Raw genomic sequence first — 20,066 nt, 5'->3', positions numbered from 1 at the left:
GTTTTTCATCATTTTTGAGGATTTGAAAAAAATGACGAAATGACAAAAACGATGGGTTATAGCCCATGTTTTTTGAAATTTAGAAAAAAAAAGTTAGCCTCGTTTCTCATCATTTTGGACCATGGGCTATAGCCCATATCGTACGGCATACTATAGCGCGCCGTTTTTCATCATTTTTGAGGATTTGAAAAAAATGACGAAATGACAAAAACGATGGGTTATAGCCCATGTTTTTTGAAATTTAGAAAAAAAAAGTTAGCCTCGTTTCTCATCATTTTGGATCATGGGCTATAGCCCATATCGTACGGCATACTATAGCGCGCCGTTTTTCATCATTTTTGAGGATTTGAAAAAAATGACGAAATGACAAAAACGATGGGTTATAGCCCATGTTTTTTAAATTAAAAAAAAAAAAGTTATCCTCGTTTCTCATCATTTTGGACCATGGGCTATAGCCCATATCGTACGGCATACTATAGCGCGCCGTTTTTCATCATTTTTGAGGATTTGAAAAAAATGACGAAATGACAAAAACGATGGGTTATAGCCCATGTTTTTTGAAATTTTGAAAAAAAAAGTTAGCCTCGTTTCTCATCATTTTGGACCATGGGCTATAGCCCATATCGTACGGCATACTATAGCGCGCCGTTTTTCATCATTTTTGAGGATTTGAAAAAAATGACGAAATGACAAAAACGATGGGTTATAGCCCATGTTTTTTGAAATTTTGAAAAAAAAAGTTAGCCTCGTTTCTCATCATTTTGGACCATGGGCTATAGCCCATATCGTACGGCATACTATAGCGCGCCGTTTTTCATCATTTTTGAGGATTTGAAAAAAATGACGAAATGACAAAAACGATGGGTTATAGCCCATGTTTTTTGAAATTTTGAAAAAAAAAGTTAGCCTCGTTTCTCATCATTTTGGACCATGGGCTATAGCCCATATCGTACGGCATACTATAGCGCGCCGTTTTTCATCATTTTTGAGGATTTGAAAAAAATGACGAAATGACAAAAACGATGGGTTATAGCCCATGTTTTTTGAAATTTTGAAAAAAAAAGTTAGCCTCATTTCTCATCATTTTGGACCATGGGCTATAGCCCATATCGTACGGCATACTATAGCGCGCCGTTTGTCATCATTTTTGAGGATTTGAAAAAAATGACGAAATGACAAAAACGATGGGTTATAGCCCATGTTTTTTGAAATTTTGAAAAAAAAAGTTAGCCTCGTTTCTCATCATTTTGGACCATGGGCTATAGCCCATATCGTACGGCATACTATAGCGCGCCGTTTTTCATCATTTTTGAGGATTTGAAAAAAATGACGAAATGACAAAAACGATGGGTTATAGCCCATGTTTTTTGAAATTTTGAAAAAAAAAGTTAGCCTCATTTCTCATCATTTTGGACCATGGGCTATAGCCCATATCGTACGGCATACTATAGCGCGCCGTTTGTCATCATTTTTGAGGATTTGAAAAAAATGACGAAATGACAAAAACGATGGGTTATAGCCCATGTTTTTTGAAATTTTGAAAAAAAAAGTTAGCCTCGTTTCTCATCATTTTGGACCATGGGCTATAGCCCATATCGTACGGCATACTATAGCGCGCCGTTTTTCATCATTTTTGAGGATTTGAAAAAAATGACGAAATGACAAAAACGATGGGTTATAGCCCATGTTTTTTGAAATTTTGAAAAAAAAAAGTTAGCCTCGTTTCTCATCATTTTGGACCATGGGCTATAGCCCATATCGTACGGCATACTATAGCGCGCCATTTTTCATCATTTTTGAGGATTTGAAAAAAATTACGAAATGACAAAAACGATGGGTTATAGCCCATGTTTTTTGAAATTTTGAAAAAAAAAGTTAGCCTCGTTTCTCATCATTTTGGACCATGGGCTATAGCCCATATCGTACGGCATACTATAGCGCGCCGTTTTTCATCATTTTTGAGGATTTGAAAAAAATGACGAAATGACAAAAACGATGGGTTATAGCCCATGTTTTTTGAAATTTTGAAAAAAAAAGTTAGCCTCGTTTCTCATCATTTTGGACCATGGGCTATAGCCCATATCGTACGGCATACTATAGCGCGCCGTTTTTCATCATTTTTGAGGATTTGAAAAAAATGACGAAATGACAAAAACGATGGGTTATAGCCCATGTTTTTTGAAATTTTGAAAAAAAAAGTTAGCCTCATTTCTCATCATTTTGGACCATGGGCTATAGCCCATATCGTACGGCATACTATAGCGCGCCGTTTGTCATCATTTTTGAGGATTTGAAAAAAATGACGAAATGACAAAAACGATGGGTTATAGCCCATGTTTTTTGAAATTTTGAAAAAAAAAGTTAGCCTCGTTTCTCATCATTTTGGACCATGGGCTATAGCCCATATCGTACGGCATACTATAGCGCGCCGTTTTTCATCATTTTTGAGGATTTGAAAAAAATGACGAAATGACAAAAACGATGGGTTATAGCCCATGTTTTTTGAAATTTTGAAAAAAAAAAGTTAGCCTCGTTTCTCATCATTTTGGACCATGGGCTATAGCCCATATCGTACGGCATACTATAGCGCGCCATTTTTCATCATTTTTGAGGATTTGAAAAAAATGACGAAATGACAAAAACGATGGGTTATAGCCCATGTTTTTTGAAATTTTGGAAAAAAAAAGTTAGCCTCGTTTCTCATCATTTTGGACCATGGGCTATAGCCCATATCGTACGGCATACTATAGCGCGGCGTTTTTCATCATTTTTGAGGATTTGAAAAAAATGACGAAATGACAAAAACGATGGGTTATAGCCCATGTTTTTTGAAATTTTGAAAAAAAAAGTTAGCCTCGTTTCTCATCATTTTGGACCATGGGCTATAGCCCATATCGTACGGCATACTATAGCGCGCCATTTTTCATCATTTTTGAGGATTTGAAAAAAATTACGAAATGACAAAAACGATGGGTTATAGCCCATGTTTTTTGAAATTTTGAAAAAAAAAGTTAGCCTCGTTTCTCATCATTTTGGACCATGGGCTATAGCCCATATCGTACGGCATACTATAGCGCGCCGTTTTTCATCATTTTTGAGGATTTGAAAAAAATGACGAAATGACAAAAACGATGGGTTATAGCCCATGTTTTTTGAAATTTTGAAAAAAAAAGTTAGCCTCGTTTCTCATCATTTTGGACCATGGGCTATAGCCCATATCGTACGGCATACTATAGCGCGCCGTTTTTCATCATTTTTGAGGATTTGAAAAAAATGACGAAATGACAAAAACGATGGGTTATAGCCCATGTTTTTTGAAATTTTGAAAAAAAAAGTTAGCCTCATTTCTCATCATTTTGGACCATGGGCTATAGCCCATATCGTACGGCATACTATAGCGCGCCGTTTGTCATCATTTTTGAGGATTTGAAAAAAATGACGAAATGACAAAAACGATGGGTTATAGCCCATGTTTTTTGAAATTTTGAAAAAAAAAGTTAGCCTCGTTTCTCATCATTTTGGACCATGGGCTATAGCCCATATCGTACGGCATACTATAGCGCGCCGTTTTTCATCATTTTTGAGGATTTGAAAAAAATGACGAAATGACAAAAACGATGGGTTATAGCCCATGTTTTTTGAAATTTTGAAAAAAAAAAGTTAGCCTCGTTTCTCATCATTTTGGACCATGGGCTATAGCCCATATCGTACGGCATACTATAGCGCGCCATTTTTCATCATTTTTGAGGATTTGAAAAAAATGACGAAATGACAAAAACGATGGGTTATAGCCCATGTTTTTTGAAATTTTGGAAAAAAAAGTTAGCCTCGTTTCTCATCATTTTGGACCATGGGCTATAGCCCATATCGTACGGCATACTATAGCGCGCCGTTTTTCATCATTTTTGAGGATTTGAAAAAAATGACGAAATGACAAAAACGATGGGTTATAGCCCATGTTTTTTGAAATTTTGAAAAAAAAAAGTTAGCCTCGTTTCTCATCATTTTGGACCATGGGCTATAGCCCATATCGTACGGCATACTATAGCGCGCCATTTTTCATCATTTTTGAGGATTTGAAAAAAATGACAAAATGACAAAAACGATGGGTTATAGCCCATGTTTTTTGAAATTTTGAAAAAAAAAGTTAGCCTCGTTTCTCATCATTTTGGACCATGGGCTATAGCCCATATCGTACGGCATACTATAGCGCGCCGTTTTTCATTATTTTTGAGGATTTGAAAAAAATGACGAAATGACAAAAACGATGGGTTATAGCCCATGTTTTTTGAAATTTTGAAAAAAAAAGTTAGCCTCGTTTCTCATCATTTTGGACCATGGGCTATAGCCCATATCGTACGGCATACTATAGCGCGCCGTTTTTCATCATTTTTGAGGATTTGAAAAAAATGACGAAATGACAAAAACGATGGGTTATAGCCCATGTTTTTTGAAATTTTGAAAAAAAAAGTTAGCCTCGTTTCTCATCATTTTGGACCATGGGCTATAGCCCATATCGTACGGCATACTATAGCGCGCCGTTTTTCATCATTTTTGAGGATTTGAAAAAAATGACGAAATGACAAAAACGATGGGTTATAGCCCATGTTTTTTAAATTAAAAAAAAAAAAAGTTATCCTCGTTTCTCATCATTTTGGACCATGGGCTATAGCCCATATCGTACGGCATACTATAGCGCGCAGTTTTTCATCATTTTTGAGGATTTGAAAAAAATGACGAAATGACAAAAACGATGGGTTATAGCCCATGTTTTTTGAAATTTTGAAAAAAAAAAGTTAGCCTCGTTTCTCATCATTTTGGACCATGGGCTATAGCCCATATCGTACGGCATACTATAGCGCGCCGTTTTTCATCATTTTTGAGGATTTGAAAAAAATGACGAAATGACAAAAACGATGGGTTATAGCCCATGTTTTTTGAAATTTTGAAAAAAAAAGTTAGCCTCGTTTCTCATCATTTTGGACCATGGGCTATAGCCCATATCGTACGGCATACTATAGCGCGCCATTTTTCATCATTTTTGAGGATTTAAAAAAAATGACGAAATGACAAAAACGATGGGTTATAGCCCATGTTTTTTGAAATTTTGAAAAAAAAAGTTAGCCTCGTTTCTCATCATTTTGGACCATGGGCTATAGCCCATATCGTACGGCATACTATAGCGCGCCGTTTTTCATCATTTTTGAGGATTTGAAAAAAATGACGAAATGACAAAAACGATGGGTTATAGCCCATGTTTTTTGAAATTTTGAAAAAAAAAGTTAGCCTCGTTTCTCATCATTTTGGACCATGGGCTATAGCTCATATCGTACGGCATACTATAGCGCGCCATTTTTCATCATTTTTGAGGATTTGAAAAAAATTACGAAATGACAAAAACGATGGGTTATAGCCCATGTTTTTTGAAATTTTGAAAAAAAAAGTTAGCCTCGTTTCTCATCATTTTGGACCATGGGCTATAGCCCATATCGTACGGCATACTATAGCGCGCCGTTTTTCATCATTTTTGAGGATTTGAAAAAAATGACGAAATGACAAAAACGATGGGTTATAGCCCATGTTTTTTAAATTAAAAAAAAAAAAAGTTATCCTCGTTTCTCATCATTTTGGACCATGGGCTATAGCCCATATCGTACGGCATACTATAGCGCGCCGTTTTTCATCATTTTTGAGGATTTGAAAAAAATGACGAAATGACAAAAACGATGGGTTATAGCCCATGTTTTTTGAAATTTTGAAAAAAAAAGTTAGCCTCGTTTCTCATCATTTTGGACCATGGGCTATAGCCCATATCGTACGGCATACTATAGCGCACCGTTTTTCATCATTTTTGAGGATTTGAAAAAAATGACGAAATGACAAAAACGATGGGTTATAGCCCATGTTTTTTGAAATTTTGAAAAAAAAAGTTAGCCTCGTTTCTCATCATTTTGGACCATGGGCTATAGCCCATATCGTACGGCATACTATAGCGCGCCATTTTTCATCATTTTTGAGGATTTAAAAAAAAAGACGAAATGACAAAAACGATGGGTTATAGCCCATGTGTTTTGAAATTTTGAAAAAAAAAGTTAGCCTCGTTTCTCATCATTTTGGACCATGGGCTATAGCCCATATCGTACGGCATACTATAGCGCACCGTTTTTCATCATTTTTGAGGATTTGAAAAAAATGACGAAATGACAAAAACGATGGGTTATAGCCCATGTTTTTTAAATTAAAAAAAAAAAAAGTTATCCTCGTTTCTCATCATTTTGGACCATGGGCTATAGCCCATATCGTACGGCATACTATAGCGCGCCGTTTTTCATCATTTTTGAGGATTTGAAAAAAATGACGAAATGACAAAAACGATGGGTTATAGCCCATGTTTTTTGAAATTTTGGAAAAAAAAGTTAGCCTCGTTTCTCATCATTTTGGACCATGGGCTATAGCCCATATCGTACGGCATACTATAGCGCGCCGTTTTTCATCATTTTTGAGGATTTGAAAAAAATGACGAAATGACAAAAACGATGGGTTATAGCCCATGTTTTTTGAAATTTTGAAAAAAAAAGTTAGCCTCGTTTCTCATCATTTTGGACCATGGGCTATAGCCCATATCGTACGGCATACTATAGCGCGCCATTTTTCATCATTTTTGAGGATTTAAAAAAAATGACGAAATGACAAAAACGATGGGTTATAGCCCATGTTTTTTGAAATTTTGAAAAAAAAAGTTAGCCTCGTTTCTCATCATTTTGGACTATGGGCTATAGCCCATATCGTACGGCATACTATAGCGCGCTGTTTTTCATCATTTTTGAGGATTTGAAAAAAATGACGAAATGACAAAAACGATGGGTTATAGCCCATGTTTTTTGAAATTTTGAAAAAAAAAAGTTAGCCTCGTTTCTCATCATTTTGGACCATGGGCTATAGCCCATATCGTACGGCATACTATAGCGCGCCATTTTTCATCATTTTTGAGGATTTGAAAAAAATGACGAAATGACAAAAACGATGGGTTATAGCCCATGTTTTTTGAAATTTTGAAAAAAAAAGTTAGCCTCGTTTCTCATCATTTTGGACCATTGGCTATAGCCCATATCGTACGGCATACTATAGCGCGCCGTTTTTCATCATTTTTGAGGATTTGAAAAAAATGACGAAATGACAAAAACGATGGGTTATAGCCCATGTTTTTGAAAAAAAAAAAAAAAAGTTATCCTCGTTTCTCATCATTTTGGACCATGGGCTATAGCCCATATCGTACGGCATACTATAGCGCGCCGTTTTTCATCATTTTTGAGGATTTGAAAAAAATGACGAAATGACAAAAACAATGGGTTATAGCCCATGTTTTTTGAAATTTTGAAAAAAAAAGTTAGCCTCGTTTCTCATCATTTTGGACCATGGGCTATAGCCCATATCGTACGGCATACTATAGCGCGCCGTTTTTCATCATTTTTGAGGATTTGAAAAAAATGACAAAATGACAAAAACGATGGGTTATAGCCCATGTTTTTTGAAATTTTGAAAAAAAAAGTTAGCCTCGTTTCTCATCATTTTGGACCATGGGCTATAGCCCATATCGTACGGCATACTATAGCGCGCTATTTTTCATCATTTTTGAGGATTTGAAAAAAATGACGAAATGACAAAAACGATGGGTTATAGCCCATGTTTTTTGAAATTTTGAAAAAAAAAGTTATCCTCGTTTCTCATCATTTTGGACCATGGGCTATAGCCCATATCGTACGGCATACTATAGCGCGCCGTTTTTCATCATTTTTGAGGATTTGAAAAAATGACGAAATGACAAAAACGATGGGTTATAGCCCATGTTTTTTGAAATTTTGAAAAAAAAAGTTAGCCTCGTTTCTCATCATTTTGGACCATGGGCTATAGCCCATATCGTACGGCATACTATAGCGCGCCGTTTTTCATCATTTTTGAGGATTTGAAAAAAATGACAAAATGACAAAAACGATGGGTTATAGCCCATGTTTTTTGAAATTTTGAAAAAAATAGTTAGCCTCGTTTCTCATCATTTTGGACCATGGGCTATAGCCCATATCGTACGGCATACTATAGCGCGCCGTTTTTCATCATTTTTGAGGATTTGAAAAAAATTACAAAATGACAAAAACGATGGGTTATAGCCCATGTTTTTTGAAATTTTGAAAAAAATAGTTAGCCTCGTTTCTCATCATTTTGGACCATGGGCTATAGCCCATATCGTACGGCATACTATAGCGCGCCATTTTTCATCATTTTTGAGGATTTAAAAAAAATGACGAAATGACAAAAACGATGGGTTATAGCCCATGTTTTTTGAAATTTTGAAAAAAAAAGTTAGCCTCGTTTCTCATCATTTTGGACCATGGGCTATAGCCCATATCGTACGGCATACTATAGCGCGCCGTTTTTCATCATTTTTGAGGATTTGAAAAAAATGACGAAATGACAAAAACGATGGGTTATAGCCCATGTTTTTGAAATTAAAAAAAAAAAAGTTATCCTCGTTTCTCATCATTTTGGACCATGGGCTATAGCCCATATCGTACGGCATACTATAGCGCGCCGTTTTTCATCATTTTTGAGGATTTGAAAAAATGACGAAATGACAAAAACGATGGGTTATAGCCCATGTTTTTTGAAATTTTGAAAAAAAAAGTTAGCCTCGTTTCTCATCATTTTGGACCATGGGCTATAGCCCATATCGTACGGCATACTATAGCGCGCCGTTTTTCATCATTTTTGAGGATTTGAAAAAAATGACAAAATGACAAAAACGATGGGTTATAGCCCATGTTTTTTGAAATTTTGAAAAAAAAAGTTAGCCTCGTTTCTCATCATTTTGGACCATGGGCTATAGCCCATATCGTACGGCATACTATAGCGCGCTATTTTTCATCATTTTTGAGGATTTGAAAAAAATGACGAAATGACAAAAACGATGGGTTATAGCCCATGTTTTTTGAAATTTTGAAAAAAAAAGTTAGCCTCGTTTCTCATCATTTTGGACCATGGGCTATAGCCCATATCGTACGGCATACTATAGCGCGCCGTTTTTCATCATTTTTGAGGATTTGAAAAAAATGACGAAATGACAAAAACGATGGGTTATAGCCCATGTTTTTTAAATTAAAAAAAAAAAAAGTTATCCTCGTTTCTCATCATTTTGGACCATGGGCTATAGCCCATATCGTACGGCATACTATAGCGCGCCGTTTTTCATCATTTTTGAGGATTTGAAAAAATGACGAAATGACAAAAACGATGGGTTATAGCCCATGTTTTTTGAAATTTTGAAAAAAAAAGTTAGCCTCGTTTCTCATCATTTTGGACCATGGGCTATAGCCCATATCGTACGGCATACTATAGCGCGCCGTTTTTCATCATTTTTGAGGATTTGAAAAAAATGACAAAATGACAAAAACGATGGGTTATAGCCCATGTTTTTTGAAATTTTGAAAAAAAAAGTTAGCCTCGTTTCTCATCATTTTGGACCATGGGCTATAGCCCATATCGTACGGCATACTATAGCGCGCTATTTTTCATCATTTTTGAGGATTTGAAAAAAATGACGAAATGACAAAAACGATGGGTTATAGCCCATGTTTTTTGAAATTTTGAAAAAAAAAGTTATCCTCGTTTCTCATCATTTTGGACCATGGGCTATAGCCCATATCGTACGGCATACTATAGCGCGCCGTTTTTTAATCATTTTTGAGGATTTGAAAAAAATGACGAAATGACAAAAACGATGGGTTATAGCCCATGTTTTTGAAATTAAAAAAAAAAAAAGTTATCCTCGTTTCTCATCATTTTGGACCATGGGCTATAGCCCATATCGTACGGCATACTATAGCGCGCCGTTTTTCATCATTTTTGAGGATTTGAAAAAATGACGAAATGACAAAAACGATGGGTTATAGCCCATGTTTTTTGAAATTTTGAAAAAAAAAGTTAGCCTCGTTTCTCATCATTTTGGACCATGGGCTATAGCCCATATCGTACGGCATACTATAGCGCGCCGTTTTTCATCATTTTTGAGGATTTGAAAAAAATGACAAAATGACAAAAACGATGGGTTATAGCCCATGTTTTTTGAAATTTTGAAAAAAAAAGTTAGCCTCGTTTCTCATCATTTTGGACCATGGGCTATAGCCCATATCGTACGGCATACTATAGCGCGCCATTTTTCATCATTTTTGAGGATTTAAAAAAAATGACGAAATGACAAAAACGATGGGTTATAGCCCATGTTTTTTGAAATTTTGGAAAAAAAAGTTAGCCTCGTTTCTCATCATTTTGGACCATGGGCTATAGCCCATATCGTACGGCATACTATAGCGCGCCGTTTTTCATCATTTTTGAGGATTTGAAAAAAATGACGAAATGACAAAAACGATGGGTTATAGCCCATGTTTTTGAAATTAAAAAAAAAAAAAGTTATCCTCGTTTCTCATCATTTTGGACCATGGGCTATAGCCCATATCGTACGGCATACTATAGCGCGCCGTTTTTCATCATTTTTGAGGATTTGAAAAAATGACGAAATGACAAAAACGATGGGTTATAGCCCATGTTTTTTGAAATTTTGAAAAAAAAAGTTAGCCTCGTTTCTCATCATTTTGGACCATGGGCTATAGCCCATATCGTACGGCATACTATAGCGCGCCGTTTTTCATCATTTTTGAGGATTTGAAAAAAATGACAAAATGACAAAAACGATGGGTTATAGCCCATGTTTTTTGAAATTTTGAAAAAAAAAGTTAGCCTCGTTTCTCATCATTTTGGACCATGGGCTATAGCCCATATCGTACGGCATACTATAGCGCGCTATTTTTCATCATTTTTGAGGATTTGAAAAAAATGACGAAATGACAAAAACGATGGGTTATAGCCCATGTTTTTTGAAATTTTGAAAAAAAAAGTTATCCTCGTTTCTCATCATTTTGGACCATGGGCTATAGCCCATATCGTACGGCATACTATAGCGCGCCGTTTTTTAATCATTTTTGAGGATTTGAAAAAAATGACGAAATGACAAAAACGATGGGTTATAGCCCATGTTTTTGAAAAAAAAAAAAAAAAAAGTTATCCTCGTTTCTCATCATTTTGGACCATGGGCTATAGCCCATATCGTACGGCATACTATAGCGCGCCGTTTTTCATCATTTTTGAGGATTTGAAAAAATGACGAAATGACAAAAACGATGGGTTATAGCCCATGTTTTTTGAAATTTTGAAAAAAAAAGTTAGCCTCGTTTCTCATCATTTTGGACCATGGGCTATAGCCCATATCGTACGGCATACTATAGCGCGCCGTTTTTCATCATTTTTGAGGATTTGAAAAAAATGACAAAATGACAAAAACGATGGGTTATAGCCCATGTTTTTTGAAATTTTGAAAAAAAAAGTTAGCCTCGTTTCTCATCATTTTGGACCATGGGCTATAGCCCATATCGTACGGCATACTATAGCGCGCCATTTTTCATCATTTTTGAGGATTTAAAAAAAATGACGAAATGACAAAAACGATGGGTTATAGCCCATGTTTTTTGAAATTTTGGAAAAAAAAGTTAGCCTCGTTTCTCATCATTTTGGACCATGGGCTATAGCCCATATCGTACGGCATACTATAGCGCGCCGTTTTTCATCATTTTTGAGGATTTGAAAAAAATGACGAAATGACAAAAACGATGGGTTATAGCCCATGTTTTTGAAATTAAAAAAAAAAAAAGTTATCCTCGTTTCTCATCATTTTGGACCATGGGCTATAGCCCATATCGTACGGCATACTATAGCGCGCCGTTTTTCATCATTTTTGAGGATTTGAAAAAAATGACGAAATGACAAAAACGATGGGTTATAGCCCATGTTTTTTGAAATTTTGAAAAAAAAAAGTTAGCCTCGTTTCTCATCATTTTGGACCATGGGCTATAGCCCATATCGTACGGCATACTATAGCGCGCCGTTTTTCATCATTTTTGAGGATTTGAAAAAAATGACAAAATGACAAAAACGATGGGTTATAGCCCATGTTTTTTGAAATTTTGAAAAAAAAAGTTAGCCTCGTTTCTCATCATTTTGGACCATGGGCTATAGCCCATATCGTACGGCATACTATAGCGCGCTATTTTTCATCATTTTTGAGGATTTGAAAAAAATGACGAAATGACAAAAACGATGGGTTATAGCCCATGTTTTTTGAAATTTTGAAAAAAAAAGTTATCCTCGTTTCTCATCATTTTGGACCATGGGCTATAGCCCATATCGTACGGCATACTATAGCGCGCCGTTTTTCATCATTTTTGAGGATTTGAAAAAAATGACGAAATGACAAAAACGATGGGTTATAGCCCATGTTTTTTGAAATTAAAAAAAAAAAAAGTTATCCTCGTTTCTCATCATTTTGGACCATGGGCTATAGCCCATATCGTACGGCATACTATAGCGCGCCGTTTTTCATCATTTTTGAGGATTTGAAAAAATGACGAAATGACAAAAACGATGGGTTATAGCCCATGTTTTTTGAAATTTTGAAAAAAAAAGTTAGCCTCGTTTCTCATCATTTTGGACCATGGGCTATAGCCCATATCGTACGGCATACTATAGCGCGCCGTTTTTCATCATTTTTGAGGATTTGAAAAAAATGACAAAATGACAAAAACGATGGGTTATAGCCCATGTTTTTTGAAATTTTGAAAAAAAAAGTTAGCCTCGTTTCTCATCATTTTGGACCATGGGCTATAGCCCATATCGTACGGCATACTATAGCGCGCCATTTTTCATCATTTTTGAGGATTTAAAAAAAATGACGAAATGACAAAAACGATGGGTTATAGCCCATGTTTTTTGAAATTTTGAAAAAAAAAGTTAGCCTCGTTTCTCATCATTTTGGACCATGGGCTATAGCCCATATCGTACGGCATACTATAGCGCGCCGTTTTTCATCATTTTTGAGGATTTGAAAAAAATGACGAAATGACAAAAACGATGGGTTATAGCCCATGTTTTTGAAATTAAAAAAAAAAAAAGTTATCCTCGTTTCTCATCATTTTGGACCATGGGCTATAGCCCATATCGTACGGCATACTATAGCGCGCCGTTTTTCATCATTTTTGAGGATTTGAAAAAAATGATGAAATGACAAAAACGATGGGTTATAGCCCATGTTTTTTGAAATTTTGAAAAAAAAAGTTAGCCTCGTTTCTCATCATTTTGGACCATGGGCTATAGCCCATATCGTACGGCATACTATAGCGCGCCGTTTTTCATCATTTTTGAGGATTTGAAAAAAATTACGAAATGACAAAAACGATGGGTTATAGCCCATGTTTTTTGAAATTTTGAAAAAAAAAGTTAGCCTCGTTTCTCATCATTTTGGACCATGGGCTATAGCCCATATCGTACGGCATACTATAGCGCGCCATTTTTCATCATTTTTGAGGATTTGAAAAAAATGACGAAATGACAAAAACGATGGGTTATAGCCCATGTTTTTTGAAATTTTGAAAAAAAAGTTAGCCTCGTTTCTCATCATTTTGGACCATGGGCTATAGCCCATATCGTACGGCATACTATAGCGCGCCGTTTTTCATCATTTTTGAGGATTTGAAAAAAATGACGAAATGACAAAAACGATGGGTTATAGCCCATGTTTTTTAAATTTAAAAAAAAAAAGTTTTCCTCGTTTCTCATCATTTTGGACCATGGGCTATAGCCCATATCGTACGGCATACTATAGCGCGCCGTTTTTCATCATTTTTGAGGATTTGAAAAAAATGACGAAATGACAAAAACGATGGGTTATAGCCCATGTTTTTTGAAATTTTGAAAAAAAAAGTTAGCCTCGTTTCTCATCATTTTGGACCATGGGCTATAGCCCATATCGTACGGCATACTATAGCGCGCCGTTTTTCATCATTTTTGAGGATTTGAAAAAAATGACGAAATGACAAAAACGATGGGTTATAGCCCATGTTTTTGAAATTTAAAAAAAAAAAAGTTTTCCTCGTTTCTCATCATTTTGGACCATGGGCTATAGCCCATATCGTACGGCATACTATAGCGCGCCGTTTTTCATCATTTTTGAGGATTTGAAAAAAATGACGAAATGACAAAAACGATGGGTTATAGCCCATGTTTTTTGAAATTTTGAAAAAAAAAGTTAGCCTCGTTTCTCATCATTTTGGACCATGGGCTATAGCCCATATCGTACGGCATACTATAGCGCGCCGTTTTTCATCATTTTTGAGGATTTGAAAAAAATGACGAAATGACAAAAACGATGGGTTATAGCCCATGTTTTTTGAAATTTTGAAAAAAAAAGTTAGCCTCGTTTCTCATCATTTTGGACCATGGGCTATAGCCCATATCGTACGGCATACTATAGCGCGCCGTTTTTCATCATTTTTGAGGATTTGAAAAAAATGACGAAATGACAAAAACGATGGGTTATAGCCCATGTTTTTTGAAATTTTGAAAAAAAAAGTTAGCCTCGTTTCTCATCATTTTGGACCATGGGCTATAGCCCATATCGTACGGCATACTATAGCGCGCCATTTTTCATCATTTTTGAGGATTTGAAAAAAATGACGAAATGACAAAAACGATGGGTTATAGCCCATGTTTTTTGAAATTTTGAAAAAAAAAGTTAGCCTCGTTTCTCATCATTTTGGACCATGGGCTATAGCCCATATCGTACGGCATACTATAGCGCGCCGTTTTTCATCATTTTTGAGGATTTGAAAAAAATGACGAAATGACAAAAACGATGGGTTATAGCCCATGTTTTTTAAATTTAAAAAAAAAAAAGTTTTCCTCGTTTCTCATCATTTTGGACCATGGGCTATAGCCCATATCGTACGGCATACTATAGCGCGCCGTTTTTCATCATTTTTGAGGATTTGAAAAAAATGACGAAATGACAAAAACGATGGGTTATAGCCCATGTTTTTTGAAATTTTGAAAAAAAAAGTTAGCCTCGTTTCTCATCATTTTGGACCATGGGCTATAGCCCATATCGTACGGCATACTATAGCGCGCCGTTTTTCATCATTTTTGAGGATTTGAAAAAAATGACGAAATGACAAAAACGATGGGTTATAGCCCATGTTTTTTGAAATTTTGAAAAAAAAAGTTAGCCTCGTTTCTCATCATTTTGGACCATGGGCTATAGCCCATATCGTACGGCATACTATAGCGCGCCGTTTTTCATCATTTTTGAGGATTTGAAAAAAATGACGAAATGACAAAAACGATGGGTTATAGCCCATGTTTTTGAAATTTTGAAAAAAAAAGTTATCCTCGTTTCTCATCATTTTGGACCATGGGCTATAGCCCATATCGTACGGCATACTATAGCGCGCCGTTTTTCATCATTTTTGAGGATTTGAAAAAAATGATGAAATGACAAAAACGATGGGTTATAGCCCATGTTTTTTGAAATTTTGAAAAAAAAAGTTAGCCTCGTTTCTCATCATTTTGGACCATGGGCTATAGCCCATATCGTACGGCATACTATAGCGCGCCGTTTTTCATCATTTTTGAGGATTTGAAAAAAATTACGAAATGACAAAAACGATGGGTTATAGCCCATGTTTTTTGAAATTTTGAAAAAAAAAGTTAGCCTCGTTTCTCATCATTTTGGACCATGGGCTATAGCCCATATCGTACGGCATACTATAGCGCGCCATTTTTCATCATTTTTGAGGATTTGAAAAAAATGACGAAATGACAAAAACGATGGGTTATAGCCCATGTTTTTTGAAATTTTGAAAAAAAAAGTTAGCCTCGTTTCTCATCATTTTGGACCATGGGCTATAGCCCATATCGTACGGCATACTATAGCGCGCCGTTTTTCATCATTTTTGAGGATTTGAAAAAAATGACGAAATGACAAAAACGATGGGTTATAGCCCATGTTTTTGAAATTAAAAAAAAAAAAGTTTTCCTCGTTTCTCATCATTTTGGACCATGGGCTATAGCCCATATCGTACGGCATACTATAGCGCGCCGTTTTTCATCATTTTTGAGGATTTGAAAAAAATGACGAAATGACAAAAACGATGGGTTATAGCCCATGTTTTTTGAAATTTTGAAAAAAAAAGTTAGCCTCGTTTCTCATCATTTTGGACCATGGGCTATAGCCCATATCGTACGGCATACTATAGCGCGCCGTTTTTCATCATTTTTGAGGATTTGAAAAAAATGATGAAATGACAAAAACGATGGGTTATAGCCCATGTTTTTTGAAATTTTGAAAAAAAAAGTTAGCCTCGTTTCTCATCATTTTGGACCATGGGCTATAGCCCATATCGTACGGCATACTATAGCGCGCCGTTTTTCATCATTTTTGAGGATTTGAAAAAAATTACGAAATGACAAAAACGATGGGTTATAGCCCATGTTTTTTGAAATTTTGAAAAAAAAAGTTAGCCTCGTTTCTCATCATTTTGGACCATGGGCTATAGCCCATATCGTACGGCATACTATAGCGCGCCATTTTTCATCATTTTTGAGGATTTGAAAAAAATGACGAAATGACAAAAACGATGGGTTATAGCCCATGTTTTTTGAAATTTTGAAAAAAAAAGTTAGCCTCGTTTCTCATCATTTTGGACCATGGGCTATAGCCCATATCGTACGGCATACTATAGCGCGCCGTTTTTCATCATTTTTGAGGATTTGAAAAAAATGACGAAATGACAAAAACGATGGGTTATAGCCCATGTTTTTGAAATTAAAAAAAAAAAAAGTTTTCCTCGTTTCTCATCATTTTGGACCATGGGCTATAGCCCATATCGTACGGCATACTATAGCGCGCCGTTTTTCATCATTTTTGAGGATTTGAAAAAAATGACGAAATGACAAAAACGATGGGTTATAGCCCATGTTTTTTGAAATTTTGAAAAAAAAAGTTAGCCTCGTTTCTCATCATTTTGGACCATGGGCTATAGCCCATATCGTACGGCATACTATAGCGCGCCGTTTTTCATCATTTTTGAGGATTTGAAAAAAATGACGAAATGACAAAAACGATGGGTTATAGCCCATGTTTTTTGAAATTTTGGAAAAAAAAGTTAGCCTCGTTTCTCATCATTTTGGACCATGGGCTATAGCCCATATCGTACGGCATACTATAGCGCGCCGTTTTTCATCATTTTTGAGGATTTGAAAAAAATGACGAAATGACAAAAACGATGGGTTATAGCCCATGTTTTTGAAATTTTGAAAAAAAAAGTTATCCTCGTTTCTCATCATTTTGGACCATGGGCTATAGCCCATATCGTACGGCATACTATAGCGCGCCGTTTTTCATCATTTTTGAGGATTTGAAAAAAATGATGAAATGACAAAAACGATGGGTTATAGCCCATGTTTTTTGAAATTTTGAAAAAAAAAGTTAGCCTCGTTTCTCATCATTTTGGACCATGGGCTATAGCCCATATCGTACGGCATACTATAGCGCGCCGTTTTTCATCATTTTTGAGGATTTGAAAAAAATTACGAAATGACAAAAACGATGGGTTATAGCCCATGTTTTTTGAAATTTTGAAAAAAAAAGTTAGCCTCGTTTCTCATCATTTTGGACCATGGGCTATAGCCCATATCGTACGGCATACTATAGCGCGCCATTTTTCATCATTTTTGAGGATTTGAAAAAAATGACGAAATGACAAAAACGATGGGTTATAGCCCATGTTTTTTGAAATTTTGAAAAAAAAAGTTAGCCTCGTTTCTCATCATTTTGGACCATGGGCTATAGCCCATATCGTACGGCATACTATAGCGCGCCGTTTTTCATCATTTTTGAGGATTTGAAAAAAATGACGAAATGACAAAAACGATGGGTTATAGCCCATGTTTTTGAAATTAAAAAAAAAAAAAGTTTTCCTCGTTTCTCATCATTTTGGACCATGGGCTATAGCCCATATCGTACGGCATACTATAGCGCGCCGTTTTTCATCATTTTTGAGGATTTGAAAAAAATGACGAAATGACAAAAACGATGGGTTATAGCCCATGTTTTTTGAAATTTTGAAAAAAAAAGTTAGCCTCGTTTCTCATCATTTTGGACCATGGGCTATAGCCCATATCGTACGGCATACTATAGCGCGCCGTTTTTCATCATTTTTGAGGATTTGAAAAAAATGACGAAATGACAAAAACGATGGGTTATAGCCCATGTTTTTTGAAATTTTGAAAAAAAAAGTTAGCCTCGTTTCTCATCATTTTGGACCATGGGCTATAGCCCATATCGTACGGCATACTATAGCGCGCCGTTTTTCATCATTTTTGAGGATTTGAAAAAAATGACGAAATGACAAAAACGATGGGTTATAGCCCATGTTTTTGAAATTTTGAAAAAAAAAGTTATCCTCGTTTCTCATCATTTTGGACCATGGGCTATAGCCCATATCGTACGGCATACTATAGCGCGCCGTTTTTCATCATTTTTGAGGATTTGAAAAAAATGACGAAATGACAAAAACGATGGGTTATAGTTTACTTGTCAAGTCAACTGTTTCCGGTTTGTGGCTTTCAGAGTAAAAGCGATCAGACAACTCTGGCACCCCAGAGCTCCTATTTTGAAGCACTTCCGGCACTAAATGTGTTTTAAAGGAACCAAAATCTACCACAATCATCTTTACTAAAAGTCTTCAACTGCTGATATCTTGCTCCAGCATTGTCCTCATAGAGACAACTGTATGACATTCCTGTGAGCTGACATGACTAATGTGTTAAAAGAAAAAGTCTTACATTGTAACAGCCAAACTCCTGCCACAGATTGTCGCCAGGTCCCGAATACAGACGCCATCCTTCCAGAACTGTATATACACCAGAACCTTAGGAGAGAACCAGAATAAGTTTTATCACCAGGTATGTTTTTCATTATGGAATTTGTGCAAATGTATGTTTGCGGTTCAGAACCGCCCCAAAGACGGCCCCTGCCCGGGCTCTGGCCCAGTGCCCAGCGTCGCAGTCCCGCCCCCTCGAGAGACCCGGAAAATAATCCCCCGTTCATTTTCTTCATAGACTTTTCAAAAAGTATTTATTTAAAGAAGTTTACGCCGCGGACAAAGACAACTCTTGTCGTGACAAATCATGACAATAAACGATGTTTTGGGCCGAACAAATAATTAGAAAGAAGGAAAAAAACACTTTTTTTGTTTTTTTTCTTCTTTGTAATTATTTGTTTGGTCCAACATATTGTGTTTGTTGTCATGATTTGTCACGACAAGAGTTGGCTTCGTACGACGCTTAAAATGGTCTTTAAATAAATATGTTTTGAAATGTCTAAGGGAATCATTTCCTGGGCCTGGCGTCGTCATGAAAGTGGGCGGGACTGTGACAGCTGGCCTGTTTCCGACATCATTCGGACGTCTGCATAGACTCCATTATATGGGCACAAAAGGGACATAGACATGATATCTGGGTGGCGGCATGCATTCCCAACTTGCATCGTTCCAAGTAGGCCAGTGCCCAACGGGCACCGCTGTAGAGGGTCCAACAGGCAACGCTCTAGTTAGCATAAAAAACTAAATTGTATCCGCAGTCGCAGAACACAATGCTTAAAACACAGAAACGGACGTGTAGTGAAACTGATCTAAAAAACATTACTTTGTTGATGGTCTCTGTGGACGTGTAGTGAAACTGGTCTAAAGAACATTACTTTGTTGATGGTCTCTGTGGACGTGTAGTGAAACTGGTCTAAAGAACATTACTTTGTTGATGGTCTCTGTGGACGTGTAGTGAAACTGGTCTAAAGAACATTACTTTGTTGATGGTCTCTGTGGACGTGTAGTGAAACTGGTCTAAAGAACATTACTTTGTTGATGGTCTCTGTGGACGTGTAGTGAAACTGGTCTAAAGAACATTACTTTGTTGATGGTCTCTGTGGACGTGTAGTGAAACTGGTCTAAAGAACATTACTTTGTTGATGGTCTCTGTGGACGTGTAGTGAAACTGGTCGATGGTGGAATAGATGTATCCCTCGTTGCTGAGGAACTCCACTGCTTGCCTGTCACAAGAAGGTGGAAAAGGTG

This window comes from Protomyctophum bolini, assembly GCF_963924005.1.
Source record: "Protomyctophum bolini genome assembly, chromosome: 15".
NCBI lineage: Eukaryota > Metazoa > Chordata > Actinopteri > Myctophiformes > Myctophidae > Protomyctophum > Protomyctophum bolini.
This window is presented reverse-complemented; position numbering follows the sequence as displayed.